The sequence below is a fragment of the Saccopteryx bilineata genome, chromosome 3 (assembly GCF_036850765.1).
Source record: "Saccopteryx bilineata isolate mSacBil1 chromosome 3, mSacBil1_pri_phased_curated, whole genome shotgun sequence".
Taxonomy (NCBI): Eukaryota; Metazoa; Chordata; class Mammalia; order Chiroptera; family Emballonuridae; genus Saccopteryx; species Saccopteryx bilineata.
Genome location: NC_089492.1, coordinates 11,583,174 through 11,608,134, shown reverse-complemented (window position 1 = coordinate 11,608,134; position 24,961 = coordinate 11,583,174). Strand labels below are relative to the sequence as shown.

The 24,961-nt window shown below is 45.5% G+C and overlaps 1 non-coding gene across 1 annotated transcript; it reads left to right on the top strand.

The window, feature by feature from the left end:
- Positions 1-24,246: 24,246 nt before the first annotated feature.
- Positions 24,247-24,322, top strand: TRNAS-AGA (transfer RNA serine (anticodon AGA)). The gene has a single exon. It is a non-coding gene; the product is annotated as a tRNA-Ser (tRNA).
- Positions 24,323-24,961: the final 639 nt, after the last annotated feature.

Genomic DNA, 24,961 nt, shown 5'->3' with positions numbered 1-24,961 from the left:
GGTATTTGATTATATGTGTGTGTGTCTGCATGTGTGTTTTTGATGTAGAGGAATTAGGGATAAAATGAAATGTTGGAGAGGAAGCAGTGCGTGAAAATGAGGCCGTGAAGTCACTTAGGCCTAGATTTCAAGTCTTCTCCCAAAAAGTTTGTTAAGCACAGTGCAAAGAATGCCGCACTCATAAACTAAATGTGAGGTCATAAACGAGTAATGCATACCACTGAGCCACCCGACTGGGACGTACTCTCCACTTCTTATGGTCCTTGTTAGACCACAGAGCGGAGCTCTCAGGGCTATGACAATGGTGGATTTATGTAGATGCCCTGTCTCTCTGTCTCATCAGCCTGAAACCCGAGCCGAGAACGGGAACAAACACAAATGAGATGTGAGACAAAAAGACACAGGAAGTGACGGGAAACCAGGGCTCTGCCGCTCAGCCCAAGGAGGAGAACCAGGAACTGAGGTTCCCACCTGTGCTTCCGGATCATTCTGGAAGGCGAACCTGCCCCTTCGTTGTATCCAGGGAACGAAGAGGCTGCCAGAGATACTAAGCACTCCCACCCACAGTCTCATTGCAAGTGTTTTATTTGACCCCTTTATGTTTTAATTATAAACCACATTCCCTTGTGGGTCCCAGGAAGCTAAGAACTACATTTAGGATATAGTAGCTGCAGGACCGGCAACTTATACACCTGATCAGGTAGGACTTTCAGGGGGCGACTCTGATCCCACTTGATAAATAAGGCTCGGATGGGTCAAGATCCAGCTTAGCAGCTAAAGGTGCCACCAGCTACACAAACCCTTGCTAGTTCTTCAATTCCACTCTGCTTCTCTAATGTGTGCTGAGGAATCCCCACAGTCGATCGGGGAGAAAAAGTACACACTGGGTTTCTTTAACAACAAAACCCAGTTGAAGATGACAACACGCATTCATTTGTCTCCTCTACTCTACCCCTACTCAGTACAGAAGAGAGTCAAGGAGTTACTTCATGTATAAACTGTCAAGGACAAAGAGAACAGGGGAGGACATAAGAGTGGCAGAATCTTAGAAGCTGCAGAGCAGATGGATGACAGTCGCTGCAAAGTGCGAGTCCAAAGCCTGCAGGCAAGCGCCAATGGCACGAGCAGCTTAGCGCCGACGAACCAGGCAGACCGGTGCTACCAAGCCCCTCTGCACATGGGAAGACCGCGCGCTTAGAGCAGGGGGTTTGCTTTGCTTTTCGTTTTGTTTTCCTTTTCTAGAATTAGGAAAGAAAATAAGTGTTGTGGGGGCACATTGGTTTCTGCAAAAGCCGCATTTGGAGCTTTGGGTTTTTTAGAAGGTCTGGGTTTTGGGGGTTTTTTTTTTGTAGGTTTAAGAGGCAATTAAATCCCGTGTTTCTTTCCACCTGAATAACAACGCAGAGTCAGGCTCTTTCCTGCAGCAAGAGCCTGGAAGCTCAGTGTTTAGAAGGAAGACAGCACAGGGCTTTTGGCTTGTGGGAAATCAGACACTGATGAAAATGGGGCTTCCGTATTGCAAAATATGGTGCATATGATGAGAAAGTGTACAGACTGATTTGACACCCTCCACCCCTTTCCATTTACTTCCTATTCAACTCTCAGGACCAGCTTCCGTCCTGCAGGGAGGCAGGGGATTGGAGGAGCCTTCCTGGAGCATGTGACTGGCCTGGTGACAAACATGGAGATGTACCACCCGGCTCCCCTTGATGGCACAGTTGAGGTGGGGGGTCATGTCACCTCCTTCAGGTGTCTGGCTCAGCTGCAGAGAGGCTCCTAGCCCAAGGTCATGCCCTTCCTGGGATGGACCACATCCAGTGACTAATAGAGATAGGGTCATAGAGGGGGCCGTTTCAGCCCAATGCGGAGCACTGATCGGCAACTCCCTGCAGACGCCTGGCCAAGGAGACCAGTGCTCCAGTCTGACTTCTTCCTTTGGCTCAATCCTCTTCCCCTGCACAGTGTTAGTCCCGGCTAAACGTCTTTCACCCCAATTTTGTCTCTTTGTTTATTTCCAGGGAAACCAACCTATGACAGGCCCCAAGAAATAAAAACCTAAATGTAACATAGTGGCTTCCCAGGGAAATGAACAAAGCAGTACTTCCTCCAGCGAAGCCACAGTCAAGCAGCCCGAGATACACACTCAAGCTTCCAACCAGCCTTTGAGAGCCACACACTCAACTATGAAGATGCCCACGTATCGCTCAAAGTCTTAGGGAAGCTCTTAGTGTGAGAAGTAGCATCTATAACAAAGAGGCTACACAAAACATTATTCTGATCAAGATAAGATATTATACCCATGAATTGAAAGAAGTATAAAAATATCAGAAACATAAAAAAGCTCTTGAAAACGAAAATGATGATACCAGTAATAGTTATTATCAAGACCTTCAACCAAAGCATTTAAAGGTAAACTTAAGACAATTTCCAAAGAGCTAGAGGAAGAAAAGGAAAAGTGATTAAAATGATGGAGAAAGATGAAACAAACTAACCAAAAAAACCTTGACTTTGAGTCTTGGAGAGCCAACATGCAAATGACAGCAACTCCAGAAAAAGAGAACACAGGAAATGAAAAACAATGCCAAATAAATAATTCAAGACATTTCTCCCACAGAGAAAGGACATGAGTTTCCAGAGTAAACAGATCACCTAATTAATACTTAGCAAATGGGTTTTTAAAAAAGACACAAACCACCGAAATCAAGAAAAAAAAATAGGGGTATGGGGGGGAGAAAAATCCTACAAATTTCCTGAGAGGGGTGGGAGAGCAGTTTCTCTGCAAAGTATCAAGACTCAAAATAGCTCTGGACCACACAGCTTTAACAAGAGAGGCAAGAAGGAATACCTTTGAGATTCTAAGAATATCAACAGATTCCAACTGTTCTATACTCAGCAGAAGTCTAAGAATGAATGCACAGTGCAGATGTGTTCAGACACAATATCAAACAATGCTCATCTAACTAATACACACCTTTTCTTTGAGAATGTCTTGAGGATGAGCTCCATGCAAGGAAAGGAATAATGCATGGAAGAGAGTCAAGGAGTACAGGGGACAAGGGGTCTAATAGCAGAAACCTGGAGGGTCCAGGGTGATGGTGAGAGAGAGAGACAGAAGGATGGCTGAGTCTCAGAACAGGGACAGTTCTGAATGGACTTCCTCAGGAAGATAAAATTTGGAGGCCCCCTCATGTGTCAGAGGACAGCTGGGCAAGCAGGGACATTGAGGATTGCTTAGTGAGGCACACAGCAAAGGAAACAGATACCAAAGGCAATTACTAACTCCGGCAAAAACAAAACTCTGTGACCGAAAGGTAATACAACCCCGGTGCACTGCACGGTGTACCTGTAAGTAACATGTACATATCTTAAGTAGTGTGAACATAGAATATTTATCTCACCATAATTAGATAAAACTTATAGGAGGACAAGGAAGAGGGGAATTGTATGTCTGTAGGGGGAATGAAGAAGGAGTGTGAAAGATCACTAAATTCATGGATATCAAATAAACAAAACCTAACTCTGAAAAACCAAAAGGCAGTCTTTAGAGACACAGAAAAATATGCCCAAAGAAGAGATTAAGATGTTTTAAATGGTTGTCTCTGCAAACTTGGGAAATGGGGCTAGGAGTAGAACACAGCTTTTTGGGCTCGTTTTAATGAGTCCTGTAGAACTATTTGACCCTTTAAACCATATTCATGGACCGCTTTAATAAAAATAAAAACTATATTTTACAACAGGGCCGAGCCACAGCCTTCCCTCTCTACGACCACCCATACCGTGGTGAATTATGTTGTCATTTCCCATGTCCCCCAGTTCTTACACTGTGCCGCTGGGCTCCGGGTTTCCTTAGAGGTGTTGAATCTGGAAGATGGTGATAGATGGTCCAGGCTCTTCTAGTAAAACGATGCTCTCCAAAAATGGACAGGACGCACCCCGGGGAAGGCAGAGTAGCGGAAAGAAGCATAAATGACCCCACAGAAGTGTTGACACTGACAGTGAGAGCTCTGCAGTAAGCATCAGCGTGACACTAGATACCACAGACGGCTGCAAAACATGTCCGCGTTTCCCTGGAAGCCTTCCGGCGGACAACGGGGCTCCATCCTTGGGAGTGTGCCAGTTTTGGAAACTGTCATGACTGGAGAGGGTCGGAGCCCTGGGGCCCTCTTGTTTGCTGCCGGACAGTGAGGAGGGTAAGAAAGACACAGAGAGGGCCGACGTTTACTGACTCACTGCAGTCCCACACCATGCACTTTACCTGACACAGAAAGAAAAAAAAAAAAAAAAGCTAAAAGCCCATGGCCTCTAGGGCTTGGTCTGGACAGCAGAAAATAAATTCTTCTTCTCACCTCTCTCCCCCATCTACTGGCAGAGGCTGGTAGCCGAGAGGGAGTTAGTTATCTTGGACCTTCTTTAAGAATGGGAAATGTAGCCTGACCAGGTGGTGGTGCAGTGGATGGAGCGTCAGACTGGGATGTGGAGGACACAGGTTTGCATCTGGTTTGAGCACGGCTCACCAGCTTGAGCCCAACGTCACTGGCTTGAGCAAGTGGTAACTTGGACTACTGTAGCCTCCTGGTTAAGGCACATATGAGAAAGCAATCAATGAACAACTAAGGTGCCGCAACAAAGAATTGATGCTTCTCATCTCTCTCCCTTTCTGTCTGTCTGTCCCTATCTGTCCCTCTCTCTGACTCTCTCTGTTTCTGTCACAAAAAAAAAAGAATGAGAATTTTTAAAAAATTTTTTTTCAAAGTTACCACCTTGCTTCGTGTGAGTAGACATGATGCATGGCTCACTAATTTAGAAAAACACTCCAATGTCCTTTTGGCTTAGGAATGGCAAGTCTCAGCTATGATCCGGGAGGAGGAGGTTGAAGCAAAGGGGAGATAAAATGAGAAAAATAAACGGTGTTTTCATGCCACCCACTCCCAGTCCTCACACAGGAGGCTGTAGGTTGAGTACTCAGAAGCGGGAGAAAGAAGATGTCAGGGGGAAACTGTAGGGAGGGACTGATTCCCAGGAAACAGGGCTAGGCAGGGACGTAGAGCTGGGCTAAAAATACTGCATCCTTGGGGACAGCTAAGGAAATTAGAAAGAGCGATATCGGATATAGTATTCACTTTAACAGATGTGTCTGGTTCTATGTGACAAACACCTGCCATTTCTAAAAAAAACAAAGTCATTAAAGGCAAGAACAGCCTTCAGAGATGGGTGAGAATCTTTTGAAATTTTGGGGAGGTTGCTGGGTTTCTCTCATTTACATAGAATGGTGACTTGAGTTAGTTTATTTAGGTATTCAACAAAAGTATGACATGATGAAGGAAGAACTCAGGGATATTAAAACATGGTTTCTTAACCATCAGGAAAACAGGAGGTGATGCTTATCTTTTTTTAACAAGTGTCCTTCTTTGCTGTTTGAGTTGTGGCTCATGCCCCCAAGTCACCCCTTAGAGACACAGTGATATAAAAGGGAGTCCAAACACCTGATCTATTCCCTTCTAAGGCACTAACTCCTCTTGCACATGTGCAGGAATACCAGATGCTCAGTTTTGAAGGGAAGTTTGGCCTAAAAGGATTACTTATCTCCTTGAAGTTTAGGATGCTTTCACATTGAGATGACAGAAAAACTGAGTTGTTAGTAAATGCTGGAAAAAGTCTGAAGATCAATGAGACATTGTGATAAAAATACAAACTAGGGAAAAGAACAAATATAAGTGTGTTCTTGTCATCACAAGAATGGATTAAGCCCGAGAATACATAATCCGATTAAGTAGAGTTTAAGTCTTCATAAAGAATGTGTGCACCATTCCTGATTACCTTGGTAACCCCTTCTTGAAGATCACAATGTTATAATAATAATAAAAAACAAAACACATGTACGTGTGACCTAGCATGATCCCCAGCCACAGGGGCGGGGGTGGGGGGCTGGGTAGAAATTTAGGAGGGAGAATTCTGGCTCGTTGGCTCAGTGGTAGAGCATCAGCCCAGTGTGTGGATGTCCCAGGTTCAGGCACACAGGAGAAGCAACCATCTGCTTCTCCCCCTTCCCTTTTTTCTCTCTCTCCCCCTCTTGCAGCCATGGCTCAATTGATTGAAGCACATTGGCTCAGGGTGCTGAGGGTGGCTCCGTGCAGCCTCCACCTCAGGTGCTAAAAATAGCTCAGTTGTGAGCATGGCCCCAGATGGGCAGAGCATTGTTCCCAGATGGGGGTGCTGGCTGAATTCCGGTCAGGGTGCATGCGAGAATCTGTCTGTCTGTCTCTCCTCCTCTCACTTGGAAAAGAAAAAAAAAAATTATGGAGGAAAAGAATTGAGTTTGGGACAGAGGGACCCAAGAGAAAGAAGATGTGGGGTACTGCCAAACAGGGAGCCCTCTGCTGACTTGGGCAGTCAGTGTAAATACTAAGCTAATTACCTGTGGCCCCACAGTGCCTCTCTCGCCACACCACAGGCCACCCTGCCTGCGGGAGACTTTTCACCAAAAGGCGGAAGCACAGGGCAGGGGGTGGTAGGGTCTGAGGCTTGGATGGTGGTACTTCACTTCATTAACTACTGGCAGTGTGGGCCGATCAGAGCCCAGATTCACATCCTTACACCTCAAATCCCATGAACTGAAAGGTGAGGATGACACCAGCACCGATCTCAAGGTTGTTTTGTAAAGATGAAATGCGTTAATACACAGAAGGCCCTTTGACCAATGCTTGGCACATACTAAGTTCTCTTAATGTGTTAACTATTAATATTGTAGTTGTTAGGCTATTATTATTATATTATGAGCTCCCAATTGAAGTTGGAGTGGAACCCAGAGTCAGCACATCAGTGTCTAGCTGCGCTTGATGACTGTGATGGCAAAGACACAGAAAGACAGGAAAGAGTGTTGGTTGCTAAGCAGAAGAGAGTTTGGGGGCAGGCCAAGTCCAAAACGCAGAGCTGAGTGAGAGTCCTTGGCTCCCAGAGAAGCCACAGTTCTTAGACCAAGGACAATGATTCTTTGAGACCGAGCTGGTACACACCCCAGGGTTACCCTCTGTGAAAAGGACCCATGTCCAAAACAGATATGATGGCTTCATTACCACTTCTTTCAGCCCAGGTCCAGAAGGAAGATATTCTCAGGTGTAAGCCAGCCTCAGAAGGTCGCGGTTCCAGCACCCACGACCTGGCAGGCCTGCCGGCATCCCACCCGCTCTCGTCCGATGCTAATCCAGGGACTGTGTCCTTATTAGAAGAGGGGAGTGGGGCCCAGTCCCAGAGGAGAGACGCCCAATGGGAACAGAGACAGAAATGGGAGCAGTGTGTCCACAAAGCGAGGAATACCAGCAATTGTGAGCATCCACCAGACACTGGGAAGAGGCAGGGAAGGGTTTTACTCCAGAGCATGGAGAGGAAGCTGCCATCTTGGCTGCATATGTCTGGCTCCTGGGCTCTGAGAGGACACATTCCTGGTATCGTAAGCCACCAAGTCTGTGTAGGTTGTAGAACACCGCTGGGAAACTAAGCAGAAGCTAAGTTTTCTCAGTCACACCATTTGCCTCCCTTAGAGTAGGTCATGTTCTCTTTGCCCACCCAGTGGCTCTAATTTGGGAACCTGTGGAGAAGGGGCTGAAGGAGGTACCAGTCCTTTCTTGCTCAAAACATCACCTGGGCCCCTTGAGCAAACTGGCCTAGCCCCTTCCCAGAGCTTTGCATACCACAAGGCAAACGTGTGGAAAGAATTAAGTAGAAATATGATTTTGTTCACCTTTCCTTTGGGTGGGGCCATCTGACATCCAACTGTGTGCCTCACCTGGGCCCGAAGGATCGGCACAAAGGTGACATTTCACCTCCACCTGTTCTGTAAGTATCAGGTACCATTTTTCTTGGCAGCTTCACTAGAAAGAGGGAACAGTAACTGACTCTCTAATGCATCCTTCCAACTTATTCCTGATTTAAATATTAAGGTACTGAGGCTCAGAAAAGTAAACCAATGTATAATAGTAGAAAATAAATTTGCATGCATGTGTATCTGATTCTAAGTGTGTGTACCTTTTCCATAATCATAATAAACTCTCCATGTAAAATAGGAGAGGCATGAACTGAAATCAAAAGACCATGGTTGCTTAAAGTCTCTTCCCTGCATTAAATTTCTGTTGTCTTTGTGTGTGTATTTATTTCATGGAATGGATCTGACCCCAATGGGATAATGACACAGATTATCCACAGTTGGTACTCAATAAATACCACGGGAAGGAAGAAGGGAACCTGAAGGAGTTGAGGAAGGAAAGGAAAGGAAAAGAAAGAAGAAAAGAACAGGTTTCAAGGAAAGAAAGAAGAAGAAAGAACAAACTCACAAAACCAGAGGCTCCAGTGTGCGTTGAGGCACCAGCTGAGAACTATAGAACAAAGCAAGTCCAAACTGGAAAAGCCCAGGGTGACGTGTGGACCGAGCCCAGCCCAGACACCATGTCTTATGCTGCTGACTTTAAGATGCAATGGCTTTTATAAAAGACTTCCGGAAGGGGGTGGCGAAGCGGAGCACTAACACCTCATGAAGTGTGCGCATAGGTGTGGTTTCTGGGAAATTATAATTACAAGCCTTCATCTTCTGAGTTTGGAAGCCACTCAGAACAAATACCAGTGTCAGCCAGAAAATCAAATGTCACCTTCATCATGGACGAAGCTGGATTGGAGAAGCACAGCTTGGCTCTGCCGCCTAAAAGGAAGTGTTAGTATGTGGCACCCCAGATCTGGACCACCATGCTAGCCTGGGTAGACTCTGTGCAGCAGGAAGGATCTAAACCTTATAGGAAGCTTGAGATACAACAGAAAAAGGCGCCCTCTGTGGGCAGAGCAGTCGTGTGGGTACAGTTTGGCACACACAGGGAGGGCTGCCCTCCAGCCCCCACTGGTCCTCATGGCTGCTGGGTGCTTCTGTCAGGGCACTGACCACTCAATTCCTGGCCCCTGTTCTCCACAGACTCACTCCTGGGTCGGCAGCACAGACCTCAGCCTGACACCCACCTACTGACTCTAATAGAGGGCCAGGGAATCCATGGGTCTCTAGCCTACATTCAGGAAGAGACCCTGGATCCAGTTGTTTCTACTGCACTGAAGATGAAGCAAAAAGAGTACACATCACACCAAGCAAGCGGGCAGAATGGCCTGGGAAAGCGGAGACAGGCAGACCACGTAGGAGGAGCAGGGTCCACAACCATCCATTGCAGCTCTAGAACACCAACTAATGCAGAGGTTTAAAAGATTTTGACCAAGACCCACAACAATAGATATATCTTATATTGTGACTCAACACATATGCACGAGCACTTGCACATAAACACACAGACACACACACACCAAAAGTTTTCAGAAGCTATGTTCACAGTGTTTTCTTTATTTAAGTAATGTGCATCTCAACCTTTATTGCTTTCATGACCGCTAGTCACAACCCCGGTTTGAAAATTTCTGAACTAATGCAAGTCAAACCCCTACGCCATCAATCAAATAACCCCTCTCTCCTTGGGGAGAGACAAGCAAACATCGCCTTCCTGATACTTCAAAGGGAGATAAAATTCCCATTCTAAGAGCCCCAAACATGTGAAGAGAGAAAGAGAATGTGACCCCGCCCCTGGCAACACACTCCTTAGTTGGAATGGTGGATGACAAGTACAGAAACACCAAAAGGTTTGTGAGTGCTTCTTTTAATTAAAGAAACAGGTGGGTATTTTTTTTTTCTTGAACTGTGACTTGAATCAAAAGTATTTTTTCTGTTTGTTGTTTCTACAGATATGTCTCCTGGACGGTTTCAAAGTGTGACCAAATCAGTGCAGTGTCTGAAGTGACTCAGAGGGAACAAACCAAGACCACAGAATGTCCTTTGAGCTAAACCAATATTTTGCTTCCTTCAAGCCTCAGTGGTAGAAACTAAAGCCTTCTGAAAGGCTGACCCCAGAAGCAGAAGGACCCTCGGCCCCACGCTGCCCTGCCTCCCTGACCTGCACCCTAGAGTGTCCCCAACTTCTCCCGCCCCCAAGGGCCCCCCAAGGCTTCATGCTCCCAGGCCTCTGCTTGAGCAGCCCGTTCTGTTTGCATTGCTCATCCTTCTATCCCTTACCTCCCTATCTGCCTGGCAAGGGCCTACTCATCTTTTAAAACTCAGTGTAAGGATCATTTCATTCATTCATCCATTCACTTGCTTTTTTAATCAACTTGAATTGAAAATGTGCCATATGCCAGGACCCAAACTGGTTCTTGGGGAACCCAAAGGTGAACAATACATAGTCCCTGTTCTTAAAAAGTTTATGATCAAGTCAAGTGCAACAGGCACTTACACCATTGGGTGGTGACGGGGATCCTTCAAACAACCATCAGGGCATTATCAGAGCACAGAGCAGAGCCCTCAACTCGACGTCATGGGCTATGTGAGGCTACTCAGGGAGATGATGCTCGACACAGGGGACAGGGGAAGGAGAGAGTGCGGATACCAGGGGACAGCAGGAACGGAGTGAACTCCCATTTTAGAGATGAACAAACTAAGGCATGGAATGGTTAAACACATTGCCCAAGCTGCAAAGTTATCAATTAACAGAGCTGATCATTGGATCTCAAAGTACACTCACTCCAAGGCAGGTCTCTTATTTATTAACTCGAATCATCATTCATTTGCCATAGGAATCCGGTGGGGACTAAACTTACAGGGGATGGGATAGGTATACACTGGAGATTCACAATGAAGCCGATACTAAACCCAGGGAGGATTACCAAGGGGCCGGGGGTTGGGGTGGGGACGGGGACAAAGCCTGCAATAGAGCAGGTCTGTGCCCATGGGTCCTTGTGGAGAATCCACACCAATCATTTCGAAGTCAAACAGAGCTAAGTATAAATCCTGTCTCTGATAGTTATTAGAAGAGTGTCCTTGCATAATGCATTGGGTGTGCATGCATACGTGTGTGTGTTTGTGTGTATGTGTGTGTGTGTGTGTATCTCTATTTCTGTGTCTGCACAATGGGATAAGCCACGTCTACCTCCGTGAGGACTGGATTAAGTGAGAGGAAGTGTGGAAAGCACCAAGCAGAACTCCTGGGACACCACACATGCTGAATCCACATTACTTCCTCCTCCCCTTTGCACCCATTTGGTTTTCCCTCCCAAAACCTACTGAGGAGATCCGCCTGGCTCCATCCACTTCCTCTGCCCCAGAGCAGGCCGGGGCCTGGAACCCAGGCCCACCCCCTGGCAACAGCCCAGTCAGGAACCAGTGGCTGGGAGCAGAGCTTGTTAGAGTGCAAATGGGAAGAACAGGGCCCGTTGTTAAGGGCTACCAAGAGAGCCAGGATTCACCCAGCCCTTGCAGGAAGGAACTGGTAATTGTGTCATTAATAATACTTAGCATTGTCCCCGTGCTCTTCCAAGCTAATTAATTCCACTCCAAATCCTGGAAAACAAATGACTCTGTGTGTTGGAGACAGGTCTGTGTTTCTGAGACAGAGGGTAGAGAAGTCCTCTCCAATGACACGGGAGGAGAAGAGACATTAGTACTTCCGAGGGTCAAGTTAACCAGGGACGGGAGAGGGCACTGAGCCCTGGTGGGGACTTACCCTTCACCCCCAAGACCCTCTTTAAGAAGGAATAATCCCCAAGGGTACGAAGTTACGGAAAGCCTCAGCCTGTCTTAGGACACATTGCCCTGAAGAGGCAGATGGCAAAAGTCTATCCGTGCATATCCCCAGAACACAGCATCAAGCTCATGAGCCAGGGGACAGGACATACTAGCTGGTCAACTCTGCTGCCCTTTAGCTCCGTAGAGACTTCCTCCATCAACCAGAATTCGGGGGTGTCCAGAGCCTGAGCCAGGTGCCTCCTTTCACAGGAGTGCAGAGTCCAGTGTGGCAGATAAGCAAGGAGAAAGCTGCAATATGAAAAGGATTTACTCAAACACGAGGAGCACCAAGGACCTGGGGCAGTTCCAAGGGGGGCGGAAAGGGTTCCAGGAAGGGACCACGTCTGAGCTGTTTGGGAAGATGACTATGAGGCAACGGAACGAAGAAATGGACAGACTGGTCACGTGAGGACGAGATGCACAGACACTTCGAGTGTAGAGAAGGCACGGTCCACTCCGGGACAGTCCCACGCGCCTTGCTGAGTTGGGAAATCGCAATTAGACAGAGACTCGGGCCATCCTAGAGTGAAGACTCATGGGAAGACACACACATATGTAGACAAGTAAACTACATGAGAAGGACCCAGATGACATAAAAAGGGTCCAAGAAGTGGGGAGGCCAGATCTGTCTCCCAGGGAAGGATCGAGTCGGTGACAGAAGGGCAGAGAAAGGCCCTGGCTTGATGAGACCAGAGGAAGCCTTTCTCAGACATGTCCTCGTAGGAAGCTCCTACCCTACAAGAGCCTGGTTCATTAGGACTGGATGAGGACCCAAGGACCCACACTTCCAACAAGACAGAGGTGGGCCATCCCCAGATCTCACTCCGGGCAGTGCGTAGAGAGGTCCCAGCGCCCAGGCAGCGCCACGTGCACTCTGACTCCAGCCTGCTCTGTTTTCAAAGACACCTCAGAAGTGACAGCAACCACTGTGACAGGCACAGCCACAAAAAGCCTTTCTTATCTTCAGCCAGTGTGCCTCCCTTTCAAACCGGGAAAGCTGCTGAAACATACGTACACCCAAAGATGTCGTCTCTTATCGCGAATTCCTTGAGGGAAGGGACACATCTTATTTGAAGGCACATCCCAGCTCCTGACACAGGGACCGATTGTCCAGGTAGGTAGCGCATGCTCATTGAGTTAATAAAATTGACCTCCATTTCTCTTCTGAAAAGAGACCTGTGCAAATGCGAGCAGCCATCATGATTATTTGTGGAGGTGTACTCCACCTCGGTGACACCCTGCCATAATTTCTCTCCTAAAAAAAAAATAGGAATCTGGTCTCCAGCTATTATTCCAAGATCACAGCCAGAACAGGGACCAATGAGTGTGTGTGTTTGTGGCCATTATGTTGCCTGCATGGGGTCTGCGTGGTCACCGCCAAGTGCAAGGAACACTTGACAACTCAGGTGCGCAACCTGGCTCCTAACTAGTTATAGAACCCCAGGGAGGTGTCCTGTGTCTGTATATTTCAATTTCTTCTTTAATAAAGTGAGGAATTTAAGCAATGTGTTCATTTGCTCAGTCATTGAATGAATAATAATCACGCGCATATACACAGTCTACCTTCCACTATCCTCGTGGCAGGGAGTCGATGTTCAGTAAGACACACCCCATCCCTGCCCCGAGGACCTGATGAATAATGAGACCACCCACTCTCCATATAATTGCCCCTATTCAAACGCCAGAAGCATCTGGGAACAGCCCTCCTTCTCCAGGCTCCTGTCAATCACCAAGTCTAGATAATTCTATTGCCTAAATAACCGTATAATCAATGCCGTCTTCTTCGCTCCTGTCATTGTACAGATATTCCAACCACCTCCTAAGTGGTTCAGGCCTCTTGTACGACCCATTAGTGTTCATCCTCTTGCACGGCCCCCCGCTGAGCTTTCTCCAATGTAAATCTGATTCTGTGACTGCTCTGTTTACACACCTGCCTGCCTCCCTTGAGCACTAGATACTAGTAATAAGTACTAACAGCAACTGCTTAACAGGTACCAGGCATTGTTCTAGAGGGCTGTGCATACTTTAACTCGTTAACTCACAGCAACCATAGAAGGTAGGTTCCACTGCTGCTGGCTACTTGTCTCTGTTCTCTGTCAGCTCCACTCCCGCCCTCCTTCATAGAAGGTAGGTTCCACTGCTGCTGGCTACTTGTCTCTGTTCTCTGTCAGCTCCACTCCCGCCCTCCTGCGCTCTCCTTTATTACACTGGGGCAGGGGCTCCCTAACCTGCTGCCTTCCGGACGGGCTCTGACATTGGGAGAGTGCGTTTGGACTGCTTGGATTGACCCCTGCTTCTGTTGCTGCCCCCTCCCCCTGTGGCAGCAGTGTAGGTGGGAATGCAGACTCTCGCCCAGATGCAGGGACCTCCTGACAGCACGAGCGGCCACGCATTCAGGCTGGGCTCCTGCACCTTAGCCCGAGTTCTAATCCTTCTCTTTCTCCATTATTTGAGGATATGCTGCTCAAAGAATTTGTTCAGCAACAGCTTGGTGACTAATTCATTCCTCATTCCTTTAGTTCCTCTCCTCTCCTCATCACTCCTCTACCTCTTCCCAGAACAAACTGCCAGCATTAAATCCCTCTCTGTTGGAAACCCCCACAGTGCCTTGCACATTCTTGACTGAATACTGATGGCTATGCCATTTAACACAAAGCAAATGGAAGCACAGAGAGGGTAAGTAACTTATCTCAAGTTAAACAGTGAGGGAGTATCAGAAAGCACAGATTAAGGGAAAAGATACTGAATTAAATCAAAACTCCTTAAGCACACCATATATAGCCTCTCATAATTGTTTTCCTCTCTCCTGCCACATCTAACAGTCTAGCTGGAGGGTGAGAGCTAGAAGGGCGACACCCAGGAGGGTCCTGTGTTTTATTGTTTTTGCTGCTGAATGAGTCACACACCTGTGTAAAACCCCAGCAGGATCTGTGACTGCAGTGGCTGTCTGCTGGATCAGCCAGGGAATACTTAATCAAAGGAATAAATACAACAAATCGGCCCGAGAACATTCTCCACCACGTTCCTTCCAGCCTCAGTATCAGAGACTGCTGCACCCCAGACACTGAACATTCACCTTCCTTATACAGCGTCAGCATATGATACATGCACATGTATCAAATGAATCAATCAATCAATCCGGCAAGCAACATGTGATCAATCAAGCTATAGCTCAATGCTGTTGGAAATTCTAGTTTATCCAAATATAAAAATTTACAGGAGTATAACATAAAAGATATTATATTTTCCTAAAAATATACACCTCTAGCATAGCAGCCTGCAAATAATTAGACATTAATGTTTTTAATTTGAAAAAAAAAATCCTCCACACCACAGTTAATCTCAGGGGCCATCCTGTCTGGAAAAGGAAAAACAGTCATGGGGTCTAGCGTCCTATTTATAACCAGGGCCCGTGGATGATCTGTGCTAGAGAAGAAAGCCATTCATCTCTCAACTCAGGGAGCAATTTCATATTTTGAATAAAAACAAAGTAAACAGCATTAAGGAGGGAAATAAATCAGATATGCAGTAATTAGTTTGAAAGAGCCGGATTTTCCTGCCTCTCTGGAATTTAAGCCTCATCCATCAAAGCGAAAGTGTATCCAATGACACAGAGATTTTCCATTCCCTTCTCAGACAAAATGAGCCAGTTGATCGGAATAGTAAATTGACGGGCCCCAGGAGGGAGGGAGGCAGGAGTGATGGGAGCAGAGGTGAGGGCTTGATAAAGTTTGGGGGAGCCCTGACTCCTGCACACCCCACCTCCCAGCCTCTATGTGATGTCTGATTCATTAACGTGTTTGTTTTCTATCTGTGAAATCATAGAAGATCCAGGATGTTAAAAAAAATAGCATCTAACTCATGTTCTAACTCAGCATCCTTAGTTGATAGATTTGAAAAGCGCAACCCACTGACAAGCAACTGACTTACTTAAGTTTGCCCAACAGAGTAAGCTGCAACTGCACGGGACCCGAATCCTGGCCACGCGCCTCCTAGCCCTGCACCTCAAACCTCGGTCAGGACAAAAGCACCAAGAGTCCTCACGTAAGGAAATCTTGGACGTTCTGTAGCATTTTCAGGGTAGGAGCCCCCTTGATGCTAAATTATAAAGAAGGTTCCTTAGGCATTTTTCTTGCTGATTAAAACCCTCCCAAGATGTCGCTATAATTTATTTGCACCTTATTCTGAGTGTTCATAATTAATGTTTTCTCTCCCCATTATGTTGGGATGTCCTACTCAAATAATTTTTCCAGCAAGTTTGGTAACCAATTCATTTGAGGCAGAGGCAGAATAAGTCTCTCCAAACACATTTACAAATCCTTGCACAGGATTTTTAAAAAATAGCGTGAAGAGGCCCTGGCCAGTTGGCTCAGCGGTAGAGCGTCGGCCTGGCGTGCAGGAGTCCTAGGTTCGATTCCCGGCCAGGGCACACAGGAGAAGCACCCATCTGCTTCTCCACCCCTCCTCCTCTCCTTCCTCTCTGTCTCTCTCTTCCTCTCCTGCAGCCGAGGCTCCACTGGAGCAAAGATTGCCTGGGCGCTGAGGATGGCTCTGTGGCCTCTGCCTCAGGCGCTAGAATGGCTCTGGATGCAACAGAGTGACACCCCAGAGGGGCAGAGCATCGCCCCCTGGTGGGCATGCTGGGTGGATCCCGGTCAGGCGCATGCGGGAGTCTGTCTGACTGCCTCCCCGTTTCCAGCTTCGGAAAAATGAAAAAAAAAAATAGCGTGAAGAGAACCTGTTCCTTTCATCTCCCACCATCCCAGCGATTTGGTTGGAATCTATGTAGCTAAAGATTAAAAATCATACTCATGAAAAGAGCAGGGAGATGTAGAAAGATTAAGAATTTCATCAAAGCATTAGTTTCTAATAATAACTTAATAATTCAAAAACTGACTATAAGTTAAATGACTATCACTAATAAATAGTTAAAAAAACGATAGTTCATTCATAGAACAGAAAAACTATTTAGCCATTTAAAATGATAGAGCTTTGACTGACCAGGTGGTGGCGCAGTGGATAGAGAGTAGGACTGGGATGTGGAGGACCCAGGTTCAAGACCCCGAGGTTGCTAGCTTGAGTACGGGCTCATCTGGTTTGAGCAAGGCTCACCAGCTTGGACCCAAGGTCGCTGGCTCAAGCAAGGGGTTACTTGGTCTGCCAAAGGCCCATGGTCAAGGCACATATGAGAAAGCAATCAATGAACAACTAAGGTGTTACAGCAAAAACCTGATGATTGATGCTTCTCATCTCTCTTCGTCCCTGTTTGTCCCTATCTATCCCTCTCTCTGACTCTCTCTCTGTTTCTGTAAAAAAAATTAAATAAATAAATAAATAAATAAATAAAATGATAGAGCCGGGAACACACATTAACATAGAAATACACTCAAGGTTAACGTTGGGAAAGTGAACATTTATTAAAATGACACTTATTATACAATCCTACTTTTTACCATACACAAAAATAAACAACAATAGATTGTTACTGAAACAAAGCATGTAATAATATTCCCAACACTGTAAGATATATATATATACTTCTGTATTGCATTATATAATGTAGTACATGTATTCCTTTTGATAAGAAAAATATCTTTATTTGTTGCTTATTATTTATTCATTTATACATAAATACATTAAACAGAAATAATCTATATGTTATTATTTTTGGTTTTTTAAATATAAAGTAAAACTACCCAAGCAGTGAGAAAAACAATGCAAGAAATTATACCCATGTTCTCAGTGAATAAGTAATAATTTGGGGGGAAGGCCTGGGTGGTCCCAGCCTCACTTCCTCTACTCCACTCTATTTTACATACATGGGGGTTTGGTTTGTTCTTACATATAAGGTTCTATTTGAACAAAAGCTCCCAAGGGCAGATAAATACATGCATTCTGCTCAGTTTCCTTCTGTAATGAACAGAATAAGTCTTCACCTGAGAATATTTATCTTGGCGTGGACAAAAAAAGAAGTCACGTAGCAATTATTGAGAGGATCTGATGTTTCCGATCTTGTCCTAGGACATTCTACAAATGCTATCCAATGTATCTGTCATTGTGGCTCTAAGAAGCAGGTGTGATCTGCACTAATTATAAAGCACAGGATGAGAGGCAGTGACGGGTCCACGTTTTCCCAGGCGGACGTGGTGGGGCTGACAAGGAGCCGAGAGCCAGGAGATCCGAACCCAGTCGTCCAGCCTGTTCACAACATGCGGTCTACCAGTCTGGGGGTGTGAAGGGATGAATCACGTCCCCACACAAATTCACATGCTGAAGTCCTAACCTCTCAGCACCTCAGAACCTGCCCGTTAAAAAACTTTCATGGTGGAAATCTTTTCATAAAGAAAGGGTTTTATGGAGCCAGATGCTCACCAGAAAAGGACCACAAAGCAGTGCTGGGCATGAAGACAAAGCCACCAGCAACAGGGCTGGATGGAGGAGGCAAAATGTTCCCATCTTGGAGGTAACGAGCTCTTTTATATACTGTGTTTTGGGGAAGAGAGGTGTGAGTTGTTTTGAAAGAATTTCCACTGATTACAGATAAAGGGGACAGGAAAAGGGGGGAGAGGGGGTAGTTCTAGGACAGGTGCAGAGTCTACAAGGAAGAAATATCTACTACTTTTGATTGATTGTGGGGAAACAGTCCTGAAAGTTCAGCCACCAGCAAGAGCAGTAGCATCTGGAGGTCGCTCCGGAGGTTGAGGCAAAGCTCCAACAGCCAGTCAGGAATGGGAGCAGTCTGTTGTGAGTTAACCCACACTTATTAACTTGTTAAACATTCTTGTCTCTTTCATTTCCTGGCCTGCTGCGATTTAATTGAGGGCATCTCAGAATTTTTCCCTTGTCTGTAACCTTATTTGGAGATCGGGTCTTTATAGAGGCATGCAAGATACAGGAGATGATTCTGATGGGTTCTCACCCAGTGTGCTTGGGAACTCGGACACAGCCATGTACAGAGGGAAGACCATGCCAACACAGGGACAGGGTGACGTGAACATGAGGACGGCTACCCACAGCAAAGACAATAGGCCTGAACCCTCCCTTCCCTAATCCTGCCGACACTTCGATTTTGAACTTCCAACTACTGAAATTATAAGATAATAAATCTGTGATTTAAACAACCCAGTTCATCATACTTTGTTACAGCAGCTTTAGCAAATTATACAGCTGGTCACCTGCAAACACGAGACGTCACTTTGGGTGGCAGAAAGTCGCAGGGAAGTTTGGGCCCCGTGTGGAAGCAGACGTCTCTGAGGGGTGCCGTGGGGAGACCGGGAGACCTGCCCAGCAGGGCTGAGGTCCCACAAAGCCCGCTGCCTTCCTACCACGCAACGCACGCCGGCCCTGCTGCCAGCAACAGACCACGAGGCAAATTATTCCGAATCATCTGTATTGGGGCCACGAATGCATTATTTAATTTTTTTGCAGCAGATGTAACGTTTTCACTTCATTTTGTTTTAGGCTAAAAATTACAAAATCAAAATATAATATTCGAACCTTAGCGTGAGTCTGCAGTCCCTGAATAAAACCAACCACCGCTCGCTGTCCCCCTGCATATGCAAAACAGCAACAGAGGAGGGCCACCCGGAGTGTGGGCAAGGGGACCAGGCTGGGCTGCTGCTCATCACCCTGCCCCGCACTGGCCATGACCTCGAACACATCGCTTCCCTCCTCTTCTGTCAAATGAGGGAGACGACCTGCATGTTCTTTAAGGTTCCTCCAGCTCCAAGTATCCACAGTCTGTGTGTCTGTTGAGACTAGAGGAGGCCACCCGGTGATCAGTAGCAGACAGACTCAGCAGGAACTGCACTGAGCTCATCTGCACCTGTGACATTGTCCGTGCTGGGAGGAGGCGGGAGAACCATAAGCCTTCTAAGGGTTGACCACTGTGTCACCTGAGCAAGGTCTCTATAGACCTCTACAGACCCTCAACAAAGGAGTGTCCATCTTGCCTGTTCCTATCTTCCTCTGTAAATGATAAAACATAAAACTTACATGCATGTTAAAAATAAAAGATTTTCCGACTGCAAAATCCTGGATTATTTATTGAGGCTTCTGTCATTGCCTAGGTCTGACTGGGTGTGTGCATTTACATCACAGAGGCACGTGCCTCAGTTCTGGGCACCCCACGCAGGTTCTGAGTCTCCCTTCGGGGGTAATGAAGCCTGAAGAGCAGGCCTGTCAGACTCCTTGTCTTTGCTCTCAGGGCCGCCTCTTAATTTCCACTCTTGGTGAGAGTGTAAGTTGGTGTCATTTTACTCAGTACTTGGACCTTCTCTGCAGCACCCCAAGTGGAGAGTCCCTCTGCTGCGACTAATATCTGCCTCCCTAAACCCCCCAAAGGGGAAATCCACCCAGAGGAATTCTTGGCCAAAACTTGGAGTGAAATTGAGTAGAACTGATTTATCTTCCTGGTCAGTCGCTCCAGTCAAATCCAGCACACTATAAAAATATGGCAACTTCTGCAGGGAGGAGTCAGAAAATGCCAGAAAAGCACTGTACATAGCAAGAGCAATCGATGACTTTTCAGCTGGGAGTTTCCTAACAAGTGCTTCTGTTCTCAGGCCTTGGATAGAAGAGACACTCTTTGCCATAAAACATAATCCAATCAAGGAAATGCCATTCCCTTCGCCTCTGCCATATTCTGTTGACTAGAAACAAGTCAAAAGCTCTGCCCACACTGAAGAGGAAGAGTTCACATTCACAAGGGGTCATTCATTGGATAACTTGTGGACACGTGGACCTTTCCTCTCTCTTCAAGGCCAGCAGCATTGGGCTGAGTCCTTAGGATTCAAGGCTGCCATCCCTAGGGTTCTCTCTCTCTCTTCTTTCTTCAGCCTTTAAGGACTCTAGTGATTACATTGGATCTACCGGGATAATCCAGGATTATGACCCTATTTTAAGGTCAGCCAATTAGCCACCATAACTCCATCTGCATCAATAATTCTCTTCTGCTGTTTAACATAGTCACAGGTTCAGGGGATCAGGACATGGGCATCTTTGGGAAGCTATTCTGCCTGCCACCACTACTGATATCTCTTTTTGTGGTGGTGGTGGGGAGTAGTTATTAATTTTTAAACTCTTATCTTTCAGAAGTACATATTGCAGAATTTACAGATAAAAGGATACAATGCTTGAAATTTTCTTCAAACTAAGACAAAAGAAGAAAAGAGAGAAATAGAGAAGAAACAAAATTGGCCTTGAGTTGATAATAGCTGAAGCTATGTGTTTGGTATGTAGTGGTTCACTATGCTATTCTGCCTACTTTTAAATACATGTAAAATTTTGCATAATAAAAAAAAAATAACTAAAAAGAAAGACCAAGAAACCAAGAGATCTTAGCGTAAATTAAGCAAAGCTATGTGCCAAGCACTCTGTTTAATGCATCATTTACATCATCTCACTTGATCCTCACAATAGCCCTCTCAGAAAAATATTAAAAGTCCCACTGATGAATAAGAAACCTGTTTTACTAATAGGTTAAATGACTTGCCCCAGGATACCAAGAACCAGGTGCTGAATCCAGGTTCCCTTTGATTCCAAAGTCCAGGTTTTTTAATCATTACTTTAAGTTATATCAACAAAGATAGCCTAAGTGGCTACACAAAAGCACATAAGGTGACATTCTTTAGAAGCTGTGATGCTTGGTCTTAAGGACATAAGGTCTAGAAAATAGTTATTGAATGTCAATTCTGGTCCTGGCTCCACCACTTACAAATGAGGAGAGGCAAATTATCTCAAGTTGCTAGGCCTCGGGGCCTTTACCTAAATAAGATCATGAAATCCATTCCTCAAACTGTAGAGCAGGGGTAGTCAACCTTTTTATACCTACTGCCCACTTTTGTATCTCTGTTAGTAGTAAAATTTTCTAACTGCCCACCAGTTCCACAGTAATGGTGATTTATAAAGTAGGGAAGTAACTTTACTTTATAAAATTTATAAAGCAGAGTTATAGCAAGTTAAAGCATATAATGATAATTACTTACCAAGTACTTTATGTTGGATTTTCGCTAAGTCTGGCAGAATGAATCTTTATAAAACAACTTACTATAGTTAAATCTATCTTTTTATTTATACTTTGGTTGCTCCGCTACCGCCCACCATGAAAGCTGGAACGCCACTAGGGGGCGGTAGGGACCAGGTTGACTACCACTGGTGTAGAGGATAATAGGGAAGACCAAATGAAGTCACTGAAGTAGAAACCATTATCAACAATAAAGGACTTTATAAGAGAAAAGGACAAAATGCATCAACAATGATGATGACAATACGATTGAAGATAAAAAGGCTCTTGGCCCATGCACAAAGAAGGAGATTTTTAGTGTCACCATACCTAAAATCCCATGATCTTTTTCTTCATGAAAACACCTCAGGAAATTAATAGATAGTGAGGCTGAGCCTGGAAACACCCAGGACAATGACATCTCAGAGTGGTCACAGAGAAGTTCGGTCATCACACTAAAGTCTCCCCCAGTTTGGGGACTGTGCTCGGCCTCCAGGGAGAGCCATGTAAAAAGAACAGGAGTTATTTCTCATGTGGTAATTGGGAAATTGTGACAAGATATGTTAATAAGGCAATAAGAACAGACGGTGTCAGATGGATATTAACCTTCAGCAGGATGTCTGTCCTTCAGGATCTGGTCGGACTGAAACCTCCTGCTTATCTCCTACGACACCCCGACCCCAAGGTAGACCTTTCACCCTGAATCAATCCAACATGCAATTTCCAACAGTCCTGCCATCCCACTGCCTTTTTGCTCACAATCCCGGAACAACACCTTCCCTGCCCACTCTGCTTGGTTCTTACTTATTCTTCCAGATTCAAGGCGGTTCCTTCCTTGGGAAGTCTTGTTTGATTCAGGTCCACACTGAATTAGATTTCCCTCCTTTGACTTCCACGAAATCCTAGGACTTCCAAACTCTACTTGGTTATCTCTTTCAGCACCAGACCAAGAGGGACTGAAGGTGTCAGTGGCTTTCACTGCTGTCCCTCTGGTGCCCACAGAGGGGCAGAGAACACAGGAGGTGTTTTGTGATTATCTGTTGAATGATAGAGTGGTATGTCACAGAAAATAAATATTTAACATACCCCTTCTTTTGAGGGGGTGGTTTTTTGTAACTGAAGGTGTCCTTGCTAAGGACTACATTGGTTGTGAGTGTGCAGGTATGCAAACAGCAGCCCGAGATCCATGTTGTTTATCACAGTCAAAAGGAAAAAGATTTAGAGGAACACAAAATAAAAAAAATTAAAACAGGTAAAAGATGATTCCTGAGGAATAGAGCTATAGCAGTTTATGTAAAGCCAGTTGCTACAACAGATAAACCTTAAAATATCTTAGATGCAATACAATAAAAATTTATTTCTCATTCACACAAAGTTTAATTCTCACATATATACTCTTTCTCACTTATGCAAGCCCCCAAAAGATGATACTAACAGCAAAGGGTAGAAGTGTAGTTTAAAGTTAGGATTAGTTCTGTCCCTATACACAGCCTGGTTGATAGAGGCTTCAATGCCAACTAGTCCCTGGATTTCAACATTGAGCCAGTAGGGGAAGTAAGGGGGAGTTGTCCACCCTGGGAGGTCTCTATGAGCCAGACCATCAGAAAATGGTATATATCACTTCTGCCCATATTTCATTGGATCAACTCAGTCACATGACTAGACCTAACAGCAAAGGAACCTGGGAAATGTAATTGAACTATGTGCCTAAGGACATTAGAAAACTACCTTCCTGGAACACAGCAGTTTACTGCAAGGGCTGAGAAATGTTGGGTGTCAAAAGTAAGGAATAGCACTGGCAAGACAGAGAGGAGAAGGAGGAAGGGAAAAAAGGAAGAAGGAAAAAGAAAGAAAGGAACAGCAAAGGAGAACTTGAAGGAGTTTATGGTGAGTAATGTTATAGCCTCAACTCCATTGTTCCTAAAACAAAGAATTGTCAATGTACTAACTGCACTGCTCAGTAATGATTGTGCACAAGTAAATATACTTGGGAAGGGACTAGAACTGATAGGCTAAACAACTTGCCCAAGGATACCAAGAACCAGGTGCTGAATCAGGGTTACAGAATGTGGGTTAGACAATGAATAACTGACGAGATTACAAGCTTCTTCCAATGATGAGTCCGTTTGTTAAAACAGGACTGACACTCCTTTTGAATAACTGCCTCCAGAGCCAATTCCCAGCCTTTGATAAAAATCACAATCTTCTTTCTAAAGAAAAAGTCACTAACTGCAGACACTAGTAATGGCATGGCCAAGATTAAGACCCTGTCTATAAATCCTATTGTCTCTTTACTCCACCAGTGGACTTAAAACTAAATTACAAAAATGCAGTTCAAAACCACTCAGAAATTGAGAAGGCAGCCTCCATAATCCACATGTCAATTATGCATTTGCTTTTTCTCATGTAATCCACTCAATCCTCAGTAAGATAGAGCCACTAACTCCATTGATAGACAAGGAAGCTACAATTACCAGGGCCATGTCTCTGGTAACTGGCAGAACTAGGAATAAGAATCCACACTACTAACAATGTCAGCAGCAATAATAAAAGGCAATATTTATTTAGTACCTCCTATGTGCTAAGCACAATATTAAGAACTTTACTTGAGGCCCTGGCCAGTTGGCTCAGTGGTAGAGCATTGGCCCAGAATGTGGAAGTCCTGGGTTCAATTCCCAGCCAGGGCACACAGGAGAAGCATCCCTCTGCTTCTCTACCCTTCCTCCTCTTCTTTCTCTCTACCTCTCTCTTCCCTTCCCACAGCCAAGGCTCCATTGGAGCATAGTTGGCCCACAGAGGATGGCTCCATGGTCTCCATCTCAGATGCTAGAATGGCTTTGGTTGCAATGGAGCAACACTCCAGATGGGCAGAGCATCGCCCCCTAGTGGGCATGCTGGGTGGATCCTGGTTGGGTGCATGTGGGAGTCTGTCTCTGCCTCCTTGGTTCTCATTTCAGAAAAAAAAAAAAAGAAAAGAAAAAGAACCTAATCATCCCAGTTGGCCTGGATAGGCCCTGGATTAGTTTTGAACATCTCACCTGCCAGGAAATCCCTCAGTCATGGACAAATTGGGACTGCTGTTCACCCTACTTCCAACTTTAAAATCTTCGCAATAAACTCTACTCAAGATCCTCCATTTTACCCTGGAGAGAGGAGGGTCCATTGGGCATACACTCAGAATCTTACCTCTTCTCTCAATTATAGCTAAGTCACCCACACTATACTCTCTTTTTAATCCACCTTCTATACCTGGTTAAGGAACACATGTGAACAATTAGACCCCATTGTCAGTGAGAAGCCATAACGTACTCAATGTGTTGTGTGGT